The sequence below is a fragment of the Strix aluco genome, chromosome 21 (genome assembly GCF_031877795.1).
Source record: "Strix aluco isolate bStrAlu1 chromosome 21, bStrAlu1.hap1, whole genome shotgun sequence".
Taxonomy (NCBI): Eukaryota; Metazoa; Chordata; class Aves; order Strigiformes; family Strigidae; genus Strix; species Strix aluco.
In genome coordinates, this window is record NC_133951.1 from 6,818,415 (window position 1) to 6,846,054 (window position 27,640).

Consider the following 27,640-nt stretch of genomic DNA (forward strand, 5'->3'; position numbering starts at 1 on the left):
TCCTCTTGTTTTCCCCTACTAGTACTAGTCTTGCACGGTCCTCAGAGATGCTTTTCCCTGGATTACCATTTTCCCCTTCCTGGGGCTACCAGAAATAGGAACTAAAGCTGTAAAGACAGTTTCCAGGTGTACCAACCCCATGGCCCCTGTAGGTAACCTAGATGCAGTACTACTCAGGTGGGTGATTTTGTATCTCTGAGTGTAAGCCGGTTTGAGAGATCTTTGCCACACTGTAAACCCTTCTGTCTTTGGAAACCTGGAAGTCAATACAGAAATGACACCAACCCTCACAGAGCTGGTCCCTCTGCGCTATGAAGAGGCACCAGCTCCTGTTGGTGGGATGCTCTTAAAAGCAGAAATGGTGAGGAACAAAGAGACTCAGCACACTGCTCTACTTTGCCAAAAAACAGCTGAACATTTACTGTAATTGTTACAGGATCAAACACACCAGCAAGGTTGAGTGGAGAGGAGAAATAACAGTAAAAGAAGAAGAAAAATCTATCACTGAAGTGCCTGACTAGTTGTTTCTCAGGTAAGTTATTATTTGCTATAACAAGAAGTCAGGAAATGTTTAAAATCTATTTTAGTAAAATAACTGTAGCTGATTAACTAGTTCATTGTTTTTTCTATATTACACACTGAAATAACCAAGGATTTGTCTCAGTTACAGAGACAAGCAGCCATTTTGTATTGACTGCAATGGAAGTTCTTTGCAGAAGAGATCTTACATGATGGTCAATTACTTATTTTCAAAACAGATGCAAATCATAGTTTTTCTCAGCAGAGAGTAGTTTACAGGCATTTTATCCAAGTCCAGACACTACTGTCAAAGGCATGATGATAAGAACCTGGCTCACCCCATGTTCTTTTGTGAAAAAAATGTAGTTTTGCTCTCTCTCATTTTGTGATGCTCTTCACTTAAAATAAGAGCAATTCCATAGGAATGTATCTTCTGGTGTATGGGAGAAATGTAACTATTATCAGTACAGAAAACATGTCCTTCAGCATGCAGTCCTTTAGTTTTTCCTTCAAGGAAAACAGCACCAGGAAAAACAATGAGGCTTGACACCCAAGGAATGCTCTCGAAAGGCTAACAAATACCAACTTGCATAATTAAAATTATCTTTCTGTCAAACATCAATATAACATGCCACATTTACACGCTCAATTACAGACTTGTTTTCTTTAGAATACAGGCTGTTAAAAGTCGCAACAAATAGCATAATATGTTAATTCTTGCTAACTGTATGAACTGTTTGGATCATGCCCTATGTAAACGCCTTCCATGCCTCCCAGATTTGCTTGCAAGCTACAGTACTAAAATTGAAAATATTACTAAATGCATTTTCACAGGGAAGTTATTAATTGCTATGCATTTCATTATGCTTTCTTCTAGCCTACAAATGAAAACGTAGCAGGAGTGGTTTTACCTGATTAAACAGAACACCTCCTCCTGAAGGAGTGGTATTAGGAGCAGAAGCTACAAAGTGATTTTCTTGTTATTATTTCAAAATGCACAGTACAATATATCCAGTGTGTGTCCAATAACACGCCAACCTGATGAGCCTCCTGGCACGCCCAGATCTCAGATGACAATTTAGGAAGCGCGTACTTCAGTGCTACCTCATCCTAGCTGTGCAAGACCTCTCAGTGCCTGCACAGCTCCCTAAGCAATTCCCTCACTGCAGCTGCACACAAGTTCACCAGCCCCAGGATGAAGTTCACTAAGTAGGGGCATAAAGTAAGTGGAAAGCATAAAGATATTGGAACAGATAAAGAAGGTGAAGAAGAGGTCTGAGGGATGTGAAGGACACAGGAGAAAATAGCAAAGTTTGGTATAAAAACTGAAAAAACACAAGAAGATTGTATTAGTCAAGACTAGGAATACACGCGGATGATTTGAATACTTTTATAATAGATGTGTTATACTTGTTCGGTACCTCGAAAGTTATAAGACTACACAAAATTACAAAAGTCCTCCCAGCTGTAACTATGTGTTTTTGGAGGGAAATGTGAACTTGGAAAAACAAAGAAAACCATAATTTCTGACATCTACCTGGAATACTCTCTAGATTTATTTCTTTAGGAACTGTTCATGAAACAACAGTAAAAGGAGACCTTTTCCCCTATGGTTAATTCTCCTTGGGGTTTTACTTACACACTCTGTCAGCAGCCAGAGTGGGTAAATTCTGCAAGAGGCTGGAGTTGAGAGCTGCTAGGCTTTCTTCAGCTTCATCTCATTTCCTGCCATGTTGTACACAAGGAGGTGAGCGTGTATGGGCCAATGATTGCTTCCAGTAGTCCTAAAGCAATCCTTGCTCAAGTGAATGACCCCAGGCAACTTCCCATCACATCCCCAGTCAAGAAATAAATGCACACATGAAAAAGCAGTGAAGAAAATTATTCAGCAGACTTACATAAACCATTTGGTATTTCAAAATAATAATAGTAATAATAACAACAACAACAACAGCTCCTATGGCTCTGTCTCTAAGGGGAAAAAATGGTAGATTATTAAAAAAATCTCTTTTAAAATGAGACCACTGGATTAAATTTAAAAATATATGCTTCAGAAATCTTACAACTGACAAAAAATATTAATGTTATTACCAGTCAGTGCAAGTAATGGTGTCTTATCAAGGAAATTTGACTCACAGATCAACAGTGTGGAAAAAAAGAGGTTAATTCACTTCAAACAGATTAATATAATTTTTCAGGTTACCATTGTTGAGATATAAAGCCAGTTTGGGAGAATAAATTATAAATGGTTGAATATAAAAAAGATCCCAAATGAAAGGGAAAATGTGAATTACAGTGAGGGATATATTCCCGTTCCGATGTAACAAAATTTATGTGTGCAAATCCCATTAGCATCAATAGGAGCTACACATGAATACCTGAAATGCAAATTACTTCAAATTTCCCTACATAAACATGTTCATAGACTAGCTCTTGCAGCTTGTTTTGACTGTGAAACATGAACACTGACAAAAATATAGTTAAAAAAAAAAATGTAGAAGCCACAGCTGCTCTTTGCTATAGCAAAAAGACTGGCCTGTGGCTTACATGTGCCCAGGAAACTTCGGAGACCTCAAGGGAATACTCATGATATTCTTCCTTTGGCAGCACCAGAAAAATTCTCTCATTTCTTCCAAGCTCAACTTTGATTTTAGGAGTCTGACTAAGGACCGCTGCAATATAGGACTTAGATCAAGAAATAGGATCTTTTAAGGCATATGCGAGGCAAAAATTAATCATCAGATTACTGCAGAAAATCTTTGCAGCATCTTAATGAGTTTACATTGGTTGTTGGATTTCTCAAAGCAGTTGCTATGCTGTAGATCAAGCTTCCATGGAGTTAGGTTTGATCACACAAAAATCGAGAACAGATGTGGAAATCCAGACCACAACTGCAAATTAAAACTTCCATTCCAGTGCAAATAGAAGGAAACATGTGTGTCAGATTAGAACAAAGCAGAATTTCAGATTTTCAGGTGAGCTGAAATTCTCAGGGATACAGTCCTAAGAGCACAGAAACATTTCACTGAAAGAGTAACAAAAGGGGACAATATATAGAAGTCCAAGTGGAAAGAGGTGAAATGTAATGACAAAGTTGAATCTACTAACTTACACATTTTTCCACCTATAATTTGGAAGAAGTTTATGTATCCCTGAGAAACACTTAAATTTTGATTAGTCTGTATTTTCTGACAGGACACGATTGTGTCAAGAGTTTTTACGCATGACAGTCATCACATTTTGAACATCTTGTGACAGTCATGGGAATGTTCCCTACAGACAGTGAGTCAATTCCCTCAGAACAACAAAAAGGAGGCAGAGACATTTTCACTAGAATTAGATAAGTCGAATGCACAGCAAACTTTCTGGGATTTCTGAAATTAAATTTTAATCCCAGAAATCCATTTAAAACCTCTTCTATTTCTAGGGTTTTAAAATACACTACTTTTATGAACAAGGATAGAACTTTATAGACAGGAAATATGGGATCCTCAATTGATACTCTTCAATATTTTATTTTTCATTAAAATGTATTTTAAATTATATGTGATCAAGCAAAAAATTTCAGTTGAGATTGATTTTTTCAACAGACAAGTATATTTAATTGCCTTTTGCCATGATCAATGTTGACTCAATTTGATTTTGCCAATAATTCATGAGCTTTCATGAATATGCATATACTTTTCTATACAGGTTGGCATTATTAAATTTTACTTTTCCCAAGAGCAGGGAAATTAATTGAATTGAATGAAAGGGGAATTAAGAAGAACAGGTGATAAACAAACAGAATCCTGTCACTTAAGCTGGTTTGGCACACATATCCCCTTCTTGCCCCAAGATTCACTCACTGCCAGGTCCCAGGTTACTGTTTACTCTGATGTCTTTTAGTTTTGTGAATGTCTTGATGAAAGCCTTTCGAGCCAACGCTAATGTGCAGCAATTTATGACAGCATTATCATTCAATTCTACTGTGTCAAAATGCCCTGACCCTCATCATTTTAAAATAATTTCTTTTTGCTTTCATCAGCTGAAGATCATCATAAGTTTGCAGCTCACAGGAAAGTAAAACACTGACTACACACTTTGTTTCCTTCAAAGAGAAAGCATATCTGTCATTTATGTCATAGAGTACTTGTCTCCAGAAACAAAACATTCTGTTCATGTAGGAAAACTGCCTGAAACCACAAAAGACTGATTTTTCTCCTAGAGCAACTCTGCCACATTTTATGCTAGCATCTGCTTTGGTTTACATGCAGCATATGCATTAAGGACCTGGTACGCCACGTCCAAATCATGTTGGAGGACCTCTGAAGCAATGGATGGGGACCTCATCCATTAAAAATTAGGACAAAAACCTGTGAACGGCCTCTGATTCACTTCAAGTGAGTCAATCATCCTCTGCCATGTCTGGGATTTCAGTCTGGACATCTGCTCTCAACGAAAGTTTAAGGCTCTAGATCCTACTCCCAAGCAGAGTACCAGGCTGTGAACACACCCAGCACACTCAGCTTGGCTTTCCTGGAAACATTCAGCTATGTTCAGTCTCTGATCCGTGATTCTCAAAGAAATATTTTCAATAGGGAATGTCATTATGGAAATCAAATAGGTTAATAAGAACACGCCCCACCCCCCAAACACCCAACCCTGAAATGTGTAAAAGATAAATAAAGTTACTTTCAAGTTTATGATATTGAAGAGCATTGGAGTTCATGTATTTCAGACACGTGGAAGGAGACAGCTCTGAGCACTGACAGCTTTTCAGGAAAGTGAATTGTATATTATGTGAATAAAGTAGGAAACTAATACTTGAGAAACAACAGCAAAACAAACAACAAACAAAAAATTAAGCTATCAAACTACAGTGAGAATACCAAACCAAAAGAGTACCCTATTCTGCACCCCTAGCTCTAGACCTGGCATGAGACCAAGAGTAGGCAAAGAGCAGTATCTAACGCACAGTGCTGTCTTCTATTCAGGGAAGTCAATAAGCTTAATAGAAGGAAAGTGAGAAGGAAATGCCACATTTAAAAATCCAGTGCCTCACTTGGAAATATAACTCCCTGGTTTTCTTTTAAAATCTCCCCCATACATATGCAGTGCAATGAATTATATTGAAATGGATGAGCTCCTGTCATCTATTATTTGAAATGTGAGTTGAGGCTCACTTTAAATCCTTTCTCTGCCAGAGAACAGATAAAAAAAAGAGGACCCAATAGTTTCTACTCTGAAAGCCATTTCACCATAAATATATGTCTCCTGTTGACAATATATTGGATGAGCTTGTTTACAGATTCCTGTTCCTATGGTCTTAGATAGTCCCTAGCCTCTTAGCTATATTCTCATCACAATATGTATTTTGGGTAGTCATGTATAAGAAGAAAATTATGGTTTCAGAAATACTTGTACTCTTCCAAAATTAAGAAAAACTAAGAGAAAAGAGTGGATAGCACATGCCAAACTTGTAAGTGCAGAACTGTACTTCACAGGTGTCTATGCTAAATAGCATTGCTGTACAGACTGTGACCTGGACACTGCTTATTTTTGCAGGACAAAAGTCACATTTTATGTATTTTTTTCAGTAAACTTGCTAATAAAAATAAAAGCCATTCATGGAGGACTAGACATGATAAGGAACTCAGAAAACAGCTAATTCTTATTTCTTCCTCCCCTTGTATGGGACAGGTGACACCTCCCAAACTTGTTCCCGGTGTCATCATTATCTTATTACTTTCTCTGCCATTTCAAACTTCAGATCACAGTGATGGTCATCTGTATAATAACCTTGAGAAACTGGTGCTTCCCTTTTACAAAGATATGAGCAGTGAAAGACTTGATAACTCAGAAATGTACTCACTGGCCATCAATCCACATTTTCATAATAACGATAAATACGTGATGTGTCCAACTGATGGATGGCTCAGTCACTGGCTGCTTCCTGTTTTTAGCATCACTATGACAAATAAATATGGATGTGCTGCGGGTAGGCTTGGTATTTGTGCTATTTGTTTGGGTTTTTTGAAAAGAAATACTCAGTCTTCTCACAGATATTATCTGAAAAAATTAACTTCAAGTGATATCCCTGAATAAAACAACCAAATAACCTAGCAACATTTTTTCTAGCAAAGCTAGAAAATTATCTTCCATGCCAGCAATCAGGAAGAAGAAAACCATGTACGTTTCTGCCAATGAGGCATGCACATTTTGGTAGGAAACAAGGGAAATTATCTGCCTGAATTTTCAGAGCCCAAGAATTGTATTAAAATTAGAAGCTATATATTATAGATCACAGATCAGTGGGTGAAGCAATGGTTGTATACGAAACTGTATTAGAACAAGGATTAGTACCTGCAGTGCTGTGTTCAGCTCTGGGGCCCCCAGTGTAAGACAGACGTGGACCTGTTGGAGCGGGTCCAGAGGAGGCCACGAGGATGATGAGGGGGCTGGAGCACCTCCCCTGTGAGGACAGGCTGAGAGAGTTGGGGGTGTTCAACCTGGAGAAGAGAAGGCTCTGGGGAGACCTTAAGAGTGGCCTTCCAGTACTTAAAGGGGGCTACAGGAAAGGTGGGGAGGGACTCTTTATCAGGGGGTGTAGGGATAGGATGAGGGGTAATGGTTTTAAACTAAAAGAGGGTTGATTTAGATTAGATATAGGGAAGAAATTCTTCCCTGTGAGGGTGGTGAGACACTGGCACAGGTTGCCCAGAGAAGCTGTGGCTGCCCCCTCCCTGGAAGGGTTCAAGGCCAGGTTGGATGGGGCTTTGGGCAACCTGGGCTAGTGGAAGGTGTCCCTGCCTATGGCAGAGGGGTTGGCACTAGATGATTTTTCAGGTCCCTTCCAACCCAAACCATTCTATGATTCTATGATTTTGCATCATAGAACATGAACAATTACAGCACATTAACAGATTGTGTTTTCATTTACATTTGAAGGATTATTATATATACACTTGTGTACACATACACATATACATACACACATTAACTTCTAAATTAAACACCTTGTCTACTGTACAGTGGGCTAAATTATTGTTTTCCCTCTGAAAGCACAACATCTTATCAAAAGGCCATTATGCTTTGGAAGACCTTGGTCACTGGGAATTTTGATGCACACTGCTGTGCAGCATTTCAATCGTGAGGTTGAATAAAGGTTTAAAAAAAGCCCTAAATTTAGGAAATAATATCTAAATAACTTGAATGAAGTCATACCTCTAAATAGTGTATTTGTATGAAAATAGCTCCACAGAGTGCTAGCCGCAGAGCAGGATGTTGTTTTCCAAGGCTGTCAAACATAGATTAGAAGACTACTGCTACACCCAAAAGCTTAGAAGGAAAAGATTATCTCAAGCAATTGTCTGAACATCTTTCCAGAACTACTGCTTGAATCTGCAGTTCTCCCGCTGAATTTTGAGTTACTTGCAATTAGATCAGACATATTTCTACCACACATTTGCTTTAAAACACTGAATACATGTTGGGTTACAAATACGACTTGTTTCAACATATGTTAAACATTTCATATCTTTTTTAACATAAAACAAACAGCTACAGATATAATACCACTCTTATTTTTTGTGCCAGGTTTTAATTACATAGAACTGCAACTCAGAGCATTGCTCAGTCCGGTAAACACTATTAATAGCCGTGGATCATGTATATCATTCCTACAGTGCAATCTGAAACACTGGTATGTATAATTTCAGTATTATAATTATTCACTCTGGGCTCTTTAATAGACCTCTCTCAATATTGCTTTACTGATTCAAATCAACTGTAATTAATGTCTGTAAAGCGCTTGATCATGCAAGACATTATGTGAATGCCAGGGATTTTTCCTGCAATATAGTTTTAACAAATACTCCTACTATTCATTATTTATGAATCGTGAAAAGGTACGCGATACTTCACAGACACCCAAAATGACAGATTTGCTGTCCTTGTATCCTGCATAACATAGAGGAATATAAAAGTAAGTGTATCGGTTTGTTTTTTGTCAGTTTATCTTGACATAATATCAGCTCAAAGATTTGCATCATCAGAACAACTTGGTGGGTCTAAGGAGAATCTTAAAACTCTTTTGATTTGAGATCAGCTGTATTTTGATTCCAAGAACAGAGTCAGCCACTTGATACTTTAAAGCATGTTTAAGGGCTTAGAATAAACAATTTTAAAAAACCCAGCTAATTGCAGCAGAAAATATGAGATTTGCTGCAGAGAATCATCTTTTATTTTTCCTAAGCCAGTAATTCTAGCATTTCTCAGAGGGAGTTTTTCTTCCTTTAGGTATGCAAATCAATTTTATACATATTACTAATTAGAATTAGAATGAATGTGCCTTTGGAAGAGATGTTGGCCTATTGCTCATTAACCGGAGGGTAAAGAAGCAGTCTTGTGATTTGCTTTCGATTCATCATGTTGCACTCTCAACCACACACCATCCACCGTACACGGTACTTTCTGTGGGGTGCACAGCAGCAGTGTGAGCTTGGGGAGCAAATGCTGTTCCAATGCTGGGGAGGGGCTGAACTCTACACTGCTGTGGTAAATGTTGCAGATAGCTGCTGTTGGGGTTTTGGAGTGTAGATACATCAAGTATGACTCAGAAAACCTATTTTCAAAGAACTCAAGTCATCTTTTGGGGTCTGAGATATGCTTGCTTGTATAATTTATCTTCTACTGTTTTTTATAATTAGAGATTATAAAACTACCACTCTTGTTTTGTACCCTTGTCAAAAGACGTCTTTCTGCAGTATATTTTATTACAAGATATGCCCATAAGCCAGATTCTTTATAAGCACTTCAGGTGAATGGTAAGCATCCCGCTAAATAATAAAAAAAAAAACACTAGAAGACAAACACTGAAAGAACATATTAAAGGAAAAGAATGTGCATGGAGACAGTTGGCCAAAATCAAGAAGAGAGCCATGGCTACAGCTTCAAGAAGATTCAGGAGTTTCTTATGAGAAATTGTCAAGTTAAAGCACTCCAGCATAACCCTAGACATGACTCAACAAACCAGGTGGAAATGCTTTAGGATTACTAGCCATTCAGAATCAGGAAAAGATATAATCTAGGAGAATGCAGTTCCACAGAACATGTCCCATAGTTAAATATATTAAAGGAAGAAAAAGATAATAATGAAAAGGTCTAGGAGCTATGGACCTGGTAGATTAATAAATGACAGGTTAGACATAACAGACAAGTGCAATCATAAAATAGTCTCATAAGAGGTCTTGTATCAGGTTGCACTCAGGCTAAGAATGTGTACTGCATGGCTTCAACTAAAAGACTGGAAATTATCATCAAACAACCCTTGCACAAGGACCTAGCTCCAGTGCACGGCTTCAATTTTAGCTCTTTTCAGGTCCACATCTTACAATCGACATCTAAGATGATTCCAGTTCAGAGCCAGTAAAAATATCCCCTTGTTCCTGGGGCCGCCTTCAACTCCAGCTCTAAAATCTTAAACCCTCTCCAGAATCCCCAGCTCACCCCAACCCTAAGCCTCTCCCAAAGTCCACTGCTACAAGATCTTTCACATGCAGCCACTTTTAGACCATTTCTGAATAACCGAGTATCTGGTTTTCATTGTAAATACCTGCACCTGCGGTTTAAAAACAATCCCCCGATGAGCTGCAAACTGAGAAAAAAATTACCTTGTACAAAACCATTCAGGAAGAGAGTAAATCTCAAACTCCATTACATCAGCTTTTACAGTCACTTGATGGGAAAGGTACCCCTAGCTATGAATATTTTAGAGAGAAGCAGCTACGTCTTATCACCTCATCAAAATATACACACATAATTCTCTTCTATTACTGTTTTATAAAACAAAACTATGTTTGTATGTTACCAGATAGGAGTATTAATACCCTACTCTTTCACAAGACTTCTCAAAGCACTTTAGCAAGGCAGGCATTGTTGCAGTCATACTTCCAATGCAGAGCACAGAGTCATTTGTACATGGCACAGCTAGGAGCAGAGCCGGATCCTCATTCCTTCTTTATTTAGCTACTGCGCTCAACTGCCAATGCAAAGCATTCCTATAATGCATACTGTGACACTGGGAATATAGATATAAAGTTCTTATTGTAGCCATATTCCTTACCATTTATAATATGGATGGAGTTGATAGTGAATAGGATGGAATATTCTCTATCAATATTACTTCAGTTAAACAACCTTTGCTGGTTAGTAACAGTATATTATCATACCACTTCGCAGACCATCTATTAAGGAAACACAAAACTTTCTAGCCCCCACACTGACATCACATACTGAGCTGTTTGCTTGCCTTCAGGTGTTTGTTGAAGGGCTGTTTAGCATAATGAGCGCCAGCTACGCTTGCCATGAATTTCACAGCAACCTCCAAGAAAATCTATGGGGAAACTATTGGCTGAAGTTATGTGCAAAGCATAGTTCTGGCTGCACTGGTGTACATCGTGACTAGCAGACATCAGCATATTCAGGACCCACTCATGCAACACCCAACTGGTCACAGCAGCAGAAAGAGGCAGGAATAAACAGTTTGGTTGATTCAGTATTGGACAAGTAGTACCGGTCACTTAGCAACCTTCACTTCTTGGAGAGATACAGATGGTTAAACACCTGCAGCAGTCTTCAAATTGGGGACTAGATTTTTCTCTCACTCCAGTTTGACACTTCAAAAGCTTCTTCCATTTTACACAGCTTCTTATGTTACATCCTCACAAGAGGGAGGAGAGTCATCAATCAATTACTGTAAGCAAGGCTGGAGTAACCCATTCAGTCTCAAGTGAATGAGTGAAAATGAATGTGAATCTTGGGCACAGAGTGTTTTCCTGGGGAAGGTTTTTGTTTTAACTTCCTCTTATGTAAATATGTTGCCAGGAAATATCAATCTGCATGCGTTTTATGCAATTCAGTATAGCAATCACCTTTAGGCAGCTAGAAAAAACAATATAAAAAAAAAGATAATCACTTGACTCTCCCTAGTTACGTTCGTTTGGCACATTACATTTTGATCATTAACAATATATCAGCATAGACATCTGCATTATATTCACTGCTTTTACTCCTCCTCTGTTAATTTCATACACAATATAAAAATCAGAGATTGAAGAACCACAAAGTACAGTGCTTTACTGCATACTACTGCATAAGTCATATACTTTGTCATGTTTATCACTTAGCAGTGGCTAGCAGAGACTTAGGTCTAATGGGCAGCTTATTAGCCCAGGTGAGCAGAGCTGTATTCCTAGTGCTGCCATTGACCTGGTGCATAAATTCAGGAATGACACTTTGCTTCTCTCTGCCTCTGGGTGGATCCACAGCTTAGGAACTGATGTGGCTGCTGTATTGAGGACATGGATATTGTGATGTACATGATTTGGTAACAGTGCTACTACTCCCATTTTGCAAAGGGGATACAAAGCTAATGAGCTCACATTCTTCTTTCCAGCAACACTAGATGTCATTCTCAAAACTGATGGCAAAAACAGACTGTGGGATTTCTTGACTCAATATTATTATCTGTGAGTCCAAAAGCTCATGAGGAGTTATAGAGAAATTAGACTTTTGAAAGAGTATCAATAATATCTAGGGTTGTAATTATAAATTCAAACCAAAAACACTCCTGTGCTTCAGGGAAAATTTCTAGAGCTTTTCCTACCTTTGAAGATGGAAGAAAATGTTCCCCTAGAGTTCCTTAGACTACAACTGCCTTTTGTTTGGGTTGCCTCTGAAGCCTGTGGTTTAAACCCTATCTGTGACAGCTATGGACTACATAGACACTGCACTGATCCAATACATTAACTCCCATGTTTCTGTTCTGAAAATACTATCAATTTTATATAAAACTTTCTGCTTTCCTCCTTCATTGTATTTACTGCATGAATGACCCAGCATACAAATTTAATCTCTCTTTTTTGAAAGACTGAAGACAGCATTCCAGCCAGATACTGATCTACTCAGGCTCTTTTATCTCTCTAATGGTCAATGCTGACATGTACTTAAGGAGGCTGAGAAAACAATGACAAAATAAACACCAGCTAAAGAAAAATCATTTCTGCCGTCAACTTAGATAGCTCAGGATTTCTGCACATTACCAAGTCCGCTATGACTAAACTCTATTATGATCTACCCAGATACGATGACTTTGGTTGGCTGTGTAGTTTATTGCAATTCTAAATGTCACTATTGATTCAGACACTCACTAACATTTTTCTGCATGGACAGACATTATTTTAAGCGCTGCTTTGTTGTTATGCCTAATGTATTTGTGGGCAAGTTACCAGATGAACATGTGCTTGATTTTCAACCATTATGTCAATTATATCCCAAAGTATATCTTCCTCAGGAAGGACACCTCTTTCATTAGGAATATTGGTTATGTTTTACCAGCGTTGTTACGACATCAAGGTTTCAGTTTATGGGTGTTTTGGGGTTTTCTCCTTAACCATTTAATAATAATTTCTTTTAGCATTTTAAGGTGTTCCCCTGTGTGTGCACACAAGGATGTGATGCAACACCTGAAGATGCATCACTGACAGCCTTACGGAAGCCATGTTAGTAAAAAGAAAAAAGTTGTGCTTTGTGATGTGGATTAAAAATCAACTCTGGATAAGCTTTATTCTTCCTATATAGTAAGATTCAGATAGAGAATTCTGGGGTCCTCTTAAACAAGTTATCGCTCTCCTAGTGTACCTTGTTTTACTGGTGGTCTATTTTTAAAAAGGAATTATGGGCATTTCACATGGTAATGTTGTGATCAAGTATCTCAGGAACCAAGCACTTCAGACTTTAGTCAGATAAACTAGATGCATGTTTACATGATTCAGGGAAAAGGCGGGGAAAAAAAGTTGAAGCTGACTGAAGAAGCTCCAGGACTTGACTTTACTTGCTGTATAAAAAAATGTTTCTTTTTAAAGCACTTAATAAAAACACTAAACTTTCATAAAGAAGTTATGCTGAACCATTTGTGATGACATACTAAGAAGTGATTTATCTTCCTGTATAGCTCTCTATACAGCCAGTACATGAAGGCATCTGTCAGGTTTGCTCTTAGGACAGAAACAGACTTCATGGTTTAGATGCCAAATTATATTTGACATTTAATTTATCATCTATGAAGCTGTAATATTTCACCTAAGCAGAAAAGGAAGAAAACAGCAGGAAATTCCATTTGCCAAAGAGAAATGCCAACGCTCCTTGCTCTCGATAATCAGATATCTAAAGTAATAGATTATCAACCGTAACAAAGTACATCTAAACATGATGAATGTAATGGACTAGAGAAGATATTCTGTATACAGAACCTAAGGAATAATGCATATAACAAGAATGAGTGCCATGGTTCTTACCTGGTTTTCCTGATATGGTCTGGACAACAGGCAGTAGTACAGATAAGTGCTGGTCCCAAGGAACATAGAATTCAGAGCAAGACTTATTTCCAGCATCAGCAGACTTGGAACTGGTCCTGGACCAGGAGCAGGGGAGCATCCTGTATGGGATTTCTCATACAGTAGGGCAAGGAGCAAGCGGGGTCACAGACTTCATGCATAGTCACTGCACCTGAATCTCTTGCGAAACTTTGGAAGGCAAAGCTGGAGATGTTTCTGAGAACTTCATGTACTGCAAAGAAAACAAAAAAATATTTGTTATATTTATGAAATGGATTCCATGTTGAATTGCTTCCCATTCTTGATGGGTTGAGTTACTTTTTCTAAAAAAAATTTTTATTCAGTCTCCTCAAGTTGTAACTCTTGAGAAGAAGCAGGGGTTGGACTAGATGACCTTTAAATGTCCCTTCCAACCCAAACTATTCTATGATTCTAAGCAGAGGAGCCACCTTTTCAACTTTTCTTGGATAATTATGTAGAAATTATAGTAGTTGCCAAACTTTTCCAAGCATGAACTTAACGCTCACCTTTCCAATTTTCTATTTTTGAGAACACAGAAATTCAGGAACTATAGAACTATTTTTTAGATGCCACAAAATGCACATAAACTCAAAGCCTGCTCTGTCAGTGAACTCAGACACTTATTCATGATATCCATAGTGACAATGATGTGCAGTATTTGCATTTTTCTGTCTCCCAAATCTATTCCCCTTCCAGACATACATTGATGATTCTGTCCACAGGACCATTTCTGCAGTTCCATTCAGAGTCAGACAGGTAAAGATTCTCTTAGGGAACCCTATAATTCAATTCAACAAAACACCATAGAAACATGTCAGGCAGAAAGGGAAGGGAGATGCTCTCAGGTAGACATATTTCATTTTGCGAGTATATACCGTTCACCAATCCTCTGCAAAGAGCAGATGCAAACTCCTCTCGGAAAGAGTCAGGAAATAAATCTGGACTATACCAATGCCTTGTTCCATATTTATAGTTGCCAAAGTGATTTGGATATTCTGAGCTATCCAAGTGAAGATTTCATTAATGGAGAAGATAGAACTATTCTTACAGAGTATATTAAAATTAATTAGCCTTCAAGAGTAGAAAACTATGAGCAACAAGATTCAGAGACAAGTAAATTAACAATGGATCTCATTAAAAAGAAGCTGTGTTTAGACTAGAATGCTGTATTACTTTGGAGTAAATCAAAGCTTTCAAAATGACCATTTTTTTTAGCTGCAGAAATTAAGGGGAAAGCATTGCCACTTGATCCTCCAGATGTTCATGCAGATTCTGGAGTTCTAGAAGACTGCTTAGGGGGGAATTACCTTCAACTGACTTTCAAGCTTTACCTTATTTACAGGCAGAGCACCTACAGATGTAGTCATCACAAGAGAAAAATGCAATAATTTCAAAGGCTAGCCACAGCCTGCAGTAAGAGTGCCCTGCTGCCAGAGAAGTTGGGAAACAGCTATTTTCCAGGTAAAAGATGCACAGAGTCTGCATCACGTTGCTGCTGTACACATAGAGACCTTGTTGACTTTAACACTCCTCTACAAGGGGACATCATCATCCAAGTATAGCTTGTTTACACATTGCCAGTGGTCAGCAGATTTTTTTTTCTTGTTTGTGGTTTAATAGTTTAAGTTTCAGACTAAGTCTCATTAATTGGGGGGGTGGGGCACACAGGTTGTGGCAAAACTTTGAAAAATCCTTCTGTAGATCACTGATAGTAACTTATGGCCAACTGCAAATACCGATGCACTACTTCACATGTATGCACGTGCCTACCTTAATTATTTTGCTACTTTAAGCTAGACAAGTAATAGAAAATTAAAATCAATCAAAGAATTTATAGCAGAAGTCCAGTACACTTATGAAGGCCCCAGTCCTGTAACACAAACACAGGCTTAACCTTCTTCTCAGGACAGGGAAGTTAAGAACTTGCCAATGAATCATTATAGCATCATCAACACGTGGACTTGCAAAAGCATTGATCATATGGCGTAAGGTATAATTTACCCAACTCTGTCCAGACACATTTTGGTGAACAGGCATCTTCCCTCATAGCTATGAGTGGACTGAAAATAAATGATCACAAATAACCCCCCAAACAACCTTGATTCTCTGTTAGTAGCTCCAGTCTGAGAGCAAAAGTCCCCAGTCATTTTGTGCCTAATTTGATATTTTTTTCAGAGGGATGCTTCACGTATGTGAAACTTTACTGTGAATCCTAAATTTTGTTGTTGCATAAGGATTAGACTCTGGTGTCAGTGTAAGTGGTGCTGCAGGTGAGCACTGAATGACCTTCAGAAATGCTTTATTAAAATGGTAAAATAGTCTTATTTCATGTAAGCTATTAATCTTGCTTTATTTTTTTGTTATTAACCAATTAAATAATTGTCACCCATCTGTGAGACAGTAATATAAATGACTTATTGTACCTTAATCAGTTTTGGTTTATCTGTCTGTCAATGGCTAACAACTTAGTCTATTTGTCTTGACATTTGCTTGTACTGTCATCTGCAGAAGTGAAATTGGTCGAGATAGTTTAATTTCAGGATATGTAAGCTGAGGGCAATCATTACAGACATTCAGGTAGCTTGAGATCTAAGGCTTTACTTCGGAAGCTACTGAAGACTCTAAGCCTGACCCAAGTAAAACATGCTTGTTACGAAACACATTCTTATTAACAACAACAACAAATATCTATTATATAGCAGCTTTTCTTGTTTCTATCAAGCAATTTCACAAAGAAGGCAACTTGACAAATAAAGATGCCGAGATGTAAATGATTTTGAAAAAGATAACCCACAATGCAGTATCAGTAGCAGGATCAAAACTCAGTTTCCTGATTCCCAGTCCAATCCTTTATCCACAGCACATGATATTACTTGCAACATTAGATGTTCCTTTCTCAGAGGGATAGCCCAGTATATCTGTACCTCATCCAACATTAATATGCAGTCACATTTCAAATGGTGCCTGTTTAATTAGACTGTACTGGATAAATCAATGTAAATAATGTAAAGAAAACAGGTTTTGATATTTATAGTTATCATGAAGAATTTAGTGATGACAGTACAGTATATCACATTAATTTCATTAGATATAAATTGTACTAGTATGACATTGATCTATTATGATTAAAACTAATGATCCATTGATTCTTATCCAGAAATCCAGTTAAGATGACAAATATTCTTCTATTACAGACCAATGAATAAATGTTAAAAGCATACAAAAGTCCAGGAGGTAAATTCTGCATTCAGTTATGTCAAGGTTCATATGCCAGTAAAATTAAGTTAGGGGTACAGTATGAATAAAAGGAGAGTCTGTGATGTTTTGGAAGCACGTGATGTCAGAAGCAGCATACTGCCAATTCCCATGAGAAATCATCTGGAGGATAGCTCCAGTTTCACTATATGAGCTATCAGAGGAATTTCAAGCTATAAAGAGGAACCTCTGCTGTCCCCCACCCAAATTCACTAATATCTGTGTAGAGTCACTCTATATCAGAACGATTCAGACGTAAGGAGGAAGAAATGTTATTTGAGTAGCTTCTCAAATGCAATTTCAACATCAGTCATATCTAGACTCCTACATGATCATATCAGCTCTTTCCGAGAAAAAAGCTGCTGATGGCTACCCGAGATCCACTGCTAATAATCCCTAAATGCCTAACTACACTTTATCAAAAGAAAATGAAAGGGAACAACAGTAACTCCTCTGAAAGAATGGGTCTGAATCAACCTAAAATGCATTTTCAGTCACTGTTTACCTTCAGTGTCATTCAGGACAAAATACAATACAGATTCTTCTTTCCTCCCAGATAAAAAGCCACTAGTCTCATGGGTGCTGTAGACACAATTACTCATATCTCTTGCTTTCACGCCCCCTTTGCTTTTGTTACATGATTTACCTACAATTAGACCTTAAAAGAATTGACCCTCCTTTCACCATAAAAAGGAGAGACAATTTCTTCTGAGTGTTTAATAAAAGGTAGTAAAAGCAGACTAGACATAGTCTTTTAATCTTACGTTAGAGGATTAATCCAGATTCCAACAGCTATGCCTGGTTCTGCTGTTGACTTGTGAATTGCCAATGAAACAGTTAAATTTGCCAATTTTTTAAAAGTTTAGAAAGACTTGTATTGATTTGCATAAGTATACACATATTTGTCGTAGGCCTGACACATCCTGAACATCCTTCATTTATAACATTTATAACTTAGGTGGCCACAAAGTGGAGAAACATCTATTTGCACACCTGAGAAAGATATTCAATCATTCAGACACCACCTGGCTGACCAAGCCCCTTAGACTTCTCATACAGCAGTAAAAAATTAACCACCTTCACAGAGGGATTCACAGCAGCTAATTTAGTAGCCTACCTCTCCCATTAGTCACATAAGCTAAGTTACACATCTTTACACAGAAAATGACCCTCTTTTCCCATCTGCTTGAATTCAGACACAGTGTGTCTCCTCTGTATAACTTGAGGAACGAACATTTCCCCATTTCACCCTCTCTTTGCCTGGCCTAGCGACAACTACCTCTGCATTTCTCAGTGCATTCACTATTGCTCTGGAAATACAAATACTGAGTATGTGACAGGATGAGCCAGGGACAGCAGTAACCCGTAAAGCCTGTATCAGAACAAATGCAATTAGAGATGCATAGGGCATTCTTCCGAGGGCCAGAATACATATGTAACTTAAGCCTTTTCCTGCAAGCCTAACTGATTCATTGGGCCAATAGATACTGTTTTTAGGAGAGCACATGTTTAATCTACAAATTACTGGATTACAGTAATATGCGTAACAACATATTAAATGAAGTATTAATGTAATACAACCCAAACGACACATGATAAACTATATAAGCATATATACAAATTTGATTTAATATGTTAGCTTCCTTTGCCCTCTGTCAGTCTGATTGCCTTTGCATAATTCATATTTCTAATTATCCCCTGGTATGCCTTGCATATAAATAGCTAATTAGATAGTGTCCCTGTCAGCTATGAAGTATGTAATATCTGAAAAAAATACTCCTTCGGAAATTTAATTTAGGATAACAGATTGTGCTATCCAACTGAAGAATTAAAGCTTTCAGTTTACCAAGATGTTTGTGCATTTAATATCAACCTCATACTATTATATTAGTGCCCCCAAATGCATCCAGTAGTTTTATTCTTTTTTAAAAATCATTCTGTCAAAAGCTTGTACAGTAATTACAGTAAGATGCTTAAGATCTAAAAATCAAATTGCAGATTATGATTTTACATGTGCATCAACTGTCTGCTGAATATATGCTAAGTGGAAAATTCTCAGATGCAGTTCTAGAAACTGCTATACCAAATCATACAAAAGGACCACAGAGTGTTGTGCGTTCTTCCTGGTCAGAGCCAGATGTTCCAGAGAATGGTGTTGATGTTGTGATCCTGCCAGATGTGGGATAATCTTGAACATCAGGTTACCTTGCATCAAATGCCTTTTTCACATCTTGCCTTGTCACGGTTATTGGCCAGTTCAAATGCCACCCTGATCACCTCCAATGCACACAGAATGCTTCTAAGACTGTCTTGCATATTTAAAAAGAAAAAAATCAAATCTTGATGGTCATCCTCTTCCTCACTTGACCTGCATTCTTCTACAACTTTTACAGGGTTTTCTTCCCCCCTAAGCCTTTACTGGACTTCAATCCTTCTCATTTAATCAGTGTAAAGCAACAATAATTTTCTGCAGTAAAAAATCCAAATATGTAGCTAGAAGTAAAATACTGGCTACAACAATTACTTTCTCTTTCTTGGCTCCAAGGAACAGATATTAAGAAGGTGAAGGCTGGAAGGAGTGCAGGGAAGCTGAAAGGAGCATAAGCCATAAGGCTGGAGAAGGTGGTGTGGTGGGGCAGATGCAATGGATACACATACTTCATGCTGTCCTCTCACTGTATAGCTAAGATTTCAAAAGCCATAAATGAAATTTAAATAATATTCCTTATTAATTTTATGGGCAAGAAATGTTCTTCAGCTTTAAAAATATCTCTCTCATATACAGGTATTTTCATCTGAAGGGAGCATAAATGCTTTCTAACGGTATAGAACATGAAATACTCTGAAAAATAAAAATAATTAAGCCATAGCCAAGTGTTCCTCTCCCAAAATTAAAAGGGGAGATCACACATTTTTCTTTAAATGATTCATTAATACTATATGGCAATTTAAAAAACACCAATGGATTTCTTATTCATCGTGTTGTGTCTGGTAGGTAATATTAACGGGTATACTTCAAATCTAGGCCATCATGCTGGGAATGAGACCAAGGGGAACAAAAAGCTGTAGGAACATTGTGCTCTCTGGTTTGCATACAGCACGCCAGATTCATCCCCGGTGCAACTTCACTGCAAAAGCAGCTCAGTATGTTCTGTTGTGTGTATTATATAGCCCACGTAAAGGGCAATGATGCACATTTCAGAGTAATTATGGTTAATAAGGTACTGGGATTGCAAAACAAGTTCTTATAAATAGCACAGGAATAAACATTAAAAAGATGAAAATTAAAATCTTTTCCACCAAGAGTGGAGGGGAAGGGATTTTTAAAAGCAATTGCTTCATGAGTTCACACTCCTTTTTAAAAAATGACCCGTGTGCACGGAGAACCGCAGGAACATGCTAGCTACTCTGTGATTCTGCTGCAAACTACTCCTGTCCCCATCAGCACAACTGAACGGGCGAGAGCCGCTTTCTTCAGGGAGGAGTAAGACAAACTACAGGAAATATCCTGCACAGGAAGATTTGCCGCCGAACAGCTAGCGTGTTGCAAATTTACACCCCCTGCTAACTTCAGAGAAATACCTCTGCGTGCCCATAGCCAGGTAACAAGGGCATACTGCACTAAAAGTCAGGGTGATTTGTCATCTTAAATAATTTCTGAAAGCAAGATTTACATTCCTAGTGGCATCCAAACAGCTCTATAGTTTTTCCCTCTCCTGTACAGGTGCATTCACTGGTATGGAAACTTTAGTGATGTCATCTTTGCATTGCTGTGGTACAAGTTATAGAATAAGCTAGCAGGACATTAAGGAATTATTTAGTATAGTTTCTATGGAATTTCCCAATTATTTAGAGCACAATATGAATATACTCAACATTTTGTTATAACAGAGATTCCTTGTAACTCACAAAACATAGCTGTACTTCTCATAATAAGTTAATGCTAATAGGGCTTTGGAGGCAGAACAAGTCTCCTGGGTGTTATACACTAATTTATGCTCTTATGTGCCAACGTTTAAAACAATTTCTATCTAGTCAGAACAAACGTAGGATCTTTGGATCCCATGCAACTTTTCTTATTTTACTGTGTTATGGAAGTCTTCTCAAACAATTTGCTTCCTTACACTTGAAAAGATGAAAAATATGTTTATACTTCTTAGCTATTCCCCCAGCTGAGTCCTCCCTGCTGTGCTCAGCACAAAGCTGTTTTCTGCTCTGCCACGTTGCTGCCGTGACTATCCTCCTTAAAGCCTCAACTTTATAGAAAAATCTTTTCAGCATTAAATACATTTACACATTTTTGAAGGATAATTGTTTACACCTGAGATATTGGAAATATCAGAATCTTCTGTAGTAGTATGGCATGTTTTATTAGTAACATGTTAGCAATACATGTAAGCATTTCCAAACAGTTTTGATAAAACAAGAAGTAATTCATAAGATAAAGACTTTCATTAACATTTGGAAAGTGGCAATGGATGGCAATGAGCACCAACCATCTAGAACCCAGTTCTAGAGATGACACTGCCCCTGGAGTTCTCTCTATATGTGTACATCCGAACACAACACCTTTCTGGTGAAGCATTTTCACTGGCAAACATAGTGACAGCTTTTCCCACTTGTCTGAAGTTTTTGCATATTACAGTCCTTTCCCCACATGAGGGAATTTATGCTTTTAATATTGTAATATACCATAGCAACCTGCATTACTTTCAGTAAATATATTCCTGTGATTATTTTGTATATCATCAGCAAGCTTAAATGAAAATGACAACGTCTAGAGATACTCTTAGCTGATAGCTGTACTTATTCTGTATGTTTATGCACTGGCTGTCAAAACATCTGTAAAATATGCATATGAGAATGTAGATTCCCTAGAAACTCAGAAAAACGAGACAGTCCAGTCTACCCCATTTTAGATACACAGGCATGGCAAAATGTATCTCCATTGATGTTTTCATTACAGTCTAAAGCAGGGAGGGTTTTTACTGCTTTGTAGGATATCAGTAAGAGGATCTCTATCTATCCAATTCACTTACCAATTTGTCTCTTATCAAGTGTTTATCAGGCTGTGACGACTCCAGTAAAATGGAGGGAACTCTAGAGGAGCCACATGCCACTTCTGTATTAATACTTTTTCTTATTTTCTTTTAACGCAGATCTAACAGTTTTCTCCCCACTGAGGCGAAGCTACAAAAACATGATTCGTTGTTGTCTTTTGAATGTTGTTGCATGGAAAAGGTCAAACTCAGGAAATCGTGCAGGTTTTTCCCAGAATATTGTACTTTGCATGTGAGAACCGCAAACTGATCTCTAGCTAAAAGCCACCATTTATGCTTTGCTTAACTTCTGCCTAAACCCTGGCTTAAGCATCGCTGTTTAACATTGGTATCAGGTTTGAAGTGCAGGGTCCTGATTGTAGGACTGTGGTTTGGTGTATGACTCGCAACCATCCATACGCAAAAATGATTTTTACTCACACTGCCCAGTACCAATGACTGTACAGACACTAGAGAAACCCTGCTTACCCACATGGACCTACAGGTACACCAAATTAGCCACACAATACAAGAGTCAAGCAACACTCTCACCCACCTGACAAAGTATCCATCACAAGACTTCAGCCTTTGTTCACCGGGTAAATTCACTGGATTGTATCAAAGATCTTCAGCAGTTAAGGGCAGGGTTTGTTTTTTCTGCAAAGATGTTTTGAGACAGACGCTAGCTCGAACAGCCTACACAATCAAATCCGCTCCCGTTAATTACGAATCTTGCTTCATCTGAATGAATAAGCATCTCTGCATCTGGTACAAGTCATGTTGCTAACATTTTTGTCAGGTGCTTGTCTTCATTTAGCAATTAAACTAGCACAGCACTGAGAGAAGGCTTTTTAATTTGCGTTGTGGCTAGCTGCAAGATGTCTAGAAGCAGTAGCACAGTATAAGATTTCAGGATAGAAAAAGAAAAAAAGAATAAGGTTTTGGTATATAGGCCTTCAAAGAAAGCTCAGAGCTCAAGCAGGTTCCTGTTCCTAAGGAGCTGTAATGGGAGCTGGACACCTGCTTGCTATTCTGTATGTGTGTCAGTACTGCTGGCTGAGCAACCAGCGTCGTGGTTCAGGCACAGGCTGAGTAAACTCCTTTTTACAGAAGAAACTTAGATTCTAAACACATTTCTGCCATATTTCTAGATGGTCTTCCATGTCCTTTTTTTTTGATAAATCTATCTTCAAAACCCTTTCTCATAAAGAATCTTATTTTATTTAACCTCATACACTCAAGAAAAATAGTTTCTCCTTTTCTCCTCCTTGGTTCTGCACTTAGATACTGGTGCAGCTCCAACGCACACGTATTGTCAGCCTACGGTAGCCTGTTGCTTGCTTTTGGTCAAGACACATGGTCTTACAGTGCAACCATGATGTACATTCAGCTGTTATGCAGCATCTTAAACAAAAATGTACTGGCACTTTTACTCAGCTGGTTGAAGCAGTCTAACAGCTGCACACCATGACATCCATTTTTTATGTGTAAAGGTCTCTTATATTTTAGGCTAATAACAGAAGCAGAACACAGGAGGTTTTGAGTGGCAGATTCCCTGTTCTAATCACTTGTCTCAAGCTCCTTCACAGGATACTCTGGGCAATGCTTTTTTGGGTGATTAAAGTCACTTGAGATTGATAGATAAAGGTGTAAGACCTGGGAGAATCTAAATGTGAACCTGCTGTCAAGACACTTTACAGCATTACCTGAGGCATGCTATACTTATCCGGATATGCACTACCTGTCATCACATATTGCTTAAATACTTTAATTCTTTATTGGTATCATAGTTCATGGTAACTTTTCCCATCATTCCTATATTTATATCTTTGCTCCAGGATAATTATCTGCTGCTCTAGTTCTCTCTGAGCTGCTTCACTGAGTTTCAGTCTGTCTTGATGACAGATAAATTATTTTCCTCCTCTGTACTATCTCTGATCTGCCCTCAGATGCAGCTGGTGAGAGATCTTGGGTCCCACTAATTTTGAACTAGACTCCCATTTTAGCTTGAAGAGTATTCCATGGTTTCTGCTCTTCCCAAATTCTTTCTGGAGCCAGCTGAAGGCAAGCAATTCTGATGCTTGCAGGGTTTCACCCCCAGGGAGGAAGGAAAGGTTCTCCTCTGTGCATGCACCACAACTCTGTACCTGACTTCATAGGATAGAAGGACCCTTATTCTTATTTTAGCTACAACTCCAAATGCTTCTTTTTTTCTCTTTCTGTAAAAGACTGTTTAACTGGACTCAGTCCCTGCTTATTCCATTCCCCTCAGGAAACTTCTGACAGCAGTAATAGGTATCCGTTTCGGACAGGTAACCTTCCCTTAGCTCCACAATCTCCCCACTTAGTCTTACATACAATAAAACTCAGACAGCTTTACTGCCTCCAAACACTGGGGACAGCTATGAGGGAGAAAGGAGAAAGAGAGGAAGGTCTCACAAATTTGCCTTCTAAATTAAAATTAAATTATAAAGACTAGCATGGTATGTGAATTAAGGGCTAGATGTTCAAAAGAGCTATTTTCTTGTGTAAGCACCTTAATGAAATGGACAGATGTTTCTCTGCGGGTACTGAGACCACAGTTATGAATACTGAGCCCACCTAAACATGCTTTCCTGAAAGCCATTCCCTGAAAGCTTCTCAAATGTAATTAAACTGTCATTAAAAAAAAAAAATAAATCTAGCTGTGAGATTTATGAGCACTGTGACAGTTTTACAAGGAAAAAAAGAAGAAAAGTAGCAGAACCTTCTTAGAAATACACCATCCATTGCCAAACAGTGTATGGAGAGGAGAAACACCAGTGGTACCACTGGTGCCTTCAAGCTGCAGTGACAGCACAGTAATAGTGACTAGAGGTAATCTGGAAAAGTGTTCCCCTTCCCCTTTAAAAGCTGGAGCCACTATTTCAAGCCTGGTTGCTGCAGTGGGAATTGGGTTTTAATGAGTTTGAAGTTTTTTCATATGTTTCTTTTCTTCTCTTTTCAAATGAATTAAGGCTGCATCAGGCTGCAGCACCAAAAGCTAATCTGTCCAGTTCCCTGTCGTGCTCTTCAAGTGGATCAGAATAATATATTAAATGAGAGCAGTGACCTGGGAGATTACTAGGAAGATTAATATCTGTGCTACAACACTTAAATGCATACATATATATATGAAGGATGCATACAAAATACACATATTTCAAATATCTCAGGAAAAGTAGTGGCAATTGGCTTGTAGTATAAACAGAATGTTCTGTGTTTAAAAAAAAAATTTAAAAATCAACACACTACAAATCCCATTCTTCAAAGATTTCTGAATTGGATCCATCCAAGTTATCAAACTTTACAGGAAGTATCACATCACAAACCAAAGGAGAATAGTGTTCCACAACAGCCATGCATTTGTTGCACAAACACACATCTCATTTGTGTCCAGTCACAAGTACTAGTAAGGTCTCAGTTAATGAGAGCTGATGTTTTATTGCTACCTAAAAACATATAAAAATCCATTTATGTATCTTAACACAAGGCTTGAAAGAACATCTTTCCATATGGCTAAGTCAGCATTTTGATTTAACAGTCTGGATTTCTCAGCCTGAAGGGAATTCAGCCCTCAGTGCAATGACAGGACAAGGCCTTTGAAACACTTAAGCTTTCAACACTGAGCTTAAATGAGGTTTGTGCCTTGCACCAGCCTTCCACTGACCTTCCCAGGGCTACATTTCAGCTGTTCTGAAGGCCTTCAGGGAAGGCCAAGACCAAGAAGTAGCAGTAATGCAATAAATATGAATCCTTCAGGTACAAATTTAAGGACAACCTGGCTCCTCTCCTCTTGGTTTATACAAGTTCAAGCAGAAGTCTTCTATCACAGTTTGTCCAAAGTGATTTTGATTAACATACCATGCATGAAAGTTTTGTCCATCATAATCAGGGACTGAACTGGGGGGGGGGGGGGGGGGGGCTTCAAAAAACTGATGTTCTGTACACTGAAGCTGAAAAGCCACGCACTGTGTCTGGGGACTATAACAGACTCAATCTCAATAAATTTAATTAAAATCTATACTGCAGATTTTCTAGGGTTTTTTTTTGTCCCCAAAATATACTTGTTTGCTCATGTGAAGCAAAACTAAACAAAAAAAGCTGATATTATCATAGCAAGAAAAAGAAAAGGGCCTGGAATGACTAAGTAATTAATGCAGGCCTTTTGATTAAAGTCAGTTTGCCTTCAACATCATGACTTACAATGTGCCCTAGGCCTGCATTAATAACCCGCTAGCACATGGCTTTCTTGGTTGCTTAATTATTTATAATTTTTATTGCTTGTTAAAACAAAGCAACCTTAACGAGATTAATAAAATTATTTTCTTATTTAACTTTTACTTATTAAAAGTAAAGAATGGAGTTTCACTCCTTTCCCTGATAAATGGGAATAAAACCTTCAGCTCTCCTTTGGCCTGCCTGGCTGGAATTTTTCACTATATAATAAAGTGCTGCAGCGATGTTTTCAGGGGAAGGTGGATGCAGTTAACCTCTTGCTGCTTGGGGGATTGGAGTCAACAGATGTTCCTACCACAACAGGGCTCAGAGAGAGGTACTCAACTGCTAATGCACAACTAAGAATTTAAACACCTGATCCAAATAATATAATCACCAATCTGACATCCAGCCCTGAAGCAGGCACAAGGCAGGACAGAGCAGGACAGTCCCTCCCGAGAAGGGGGTCCAGGACAAGCACTGCATGCTGGAGGTGAGGTTCCTATTCACTGGGACACAACAGGAATGTCCTCTGCACGCTCCTCCCCTCTCCCTCAGCATCCTGCAGCCACACTCCCATCCACACACTTTGTGCAGAACTGAAAGGGCTAAACCCAGGATGGATTTTCAAATGGCAACTGTGTTTTTCGGGTTACAGCTCTGGTAAACGTGGCCAGAGCAGAGCACTGGCTAAAGCAGCTGGGATGTAAGAGTCTGAATAGCATTCATGGTATCACTTCATTTTAGAAAGTTGACCATCGAAAGCAGAAGTGCCACTCGCAATTAGGAAAAACTTTCCCACACACCTCGCAATTTAGTAGTGGTATGAAATTCTGTCTTCTAAACTCTGCACTGAACAAAACAGGTGCAGCTTTTCCTCTACAAAGTTATCTGCACCACCACAGCAAACGTACCTCTAATCAAAAGTGACTTTTATTCAGATTCCACCTTTATAGTCCTTAAAATGTCATACTTCTGAGATGGCAGCAAGGGAACACTTTCACATATTCTTATCTAGGAAATGTTATTTTTTTTCCCCTCAGTTGTTGAATAATCTGTTTATTTTGAAATATACTTTGACATACTTCTGCAATTTAAAGACATATTGTAAAATAGCATTTTCAAGATCAGAGAAAAGCATATGACGCATTTAGAAAGATCTGTTTATAGTTACTGGGTTGAAATTCAGAAATC

The 27,640-nt window shown here is 38.3% G+C and overlaps 1 protein-coding gene across 1 annotated transcript in view; it reads right to left on the reverse strand.

The window, feature by feature from the left end:
* Positions 1 to 14,117, reverse strand: part of TOM1L1 (target of myb1 like 1 membrane trafficking protein) — a 158,880-nt gene extending 144,763 nt beyond the window's left edge. Inside the window, exon 1 of the mRNA XM_074847047.1 lies at positions 13,857 to 14,117. The gene's annotated coding sequence lies outside the window, so the exon portion shown is untranslated. The remainder of the gene's footprint in view (positions 1 to 13,856) is intronic.
* Between the last annotated feature and the right edge of the window lie 13,523 nt (positions 14,118 to 27,640).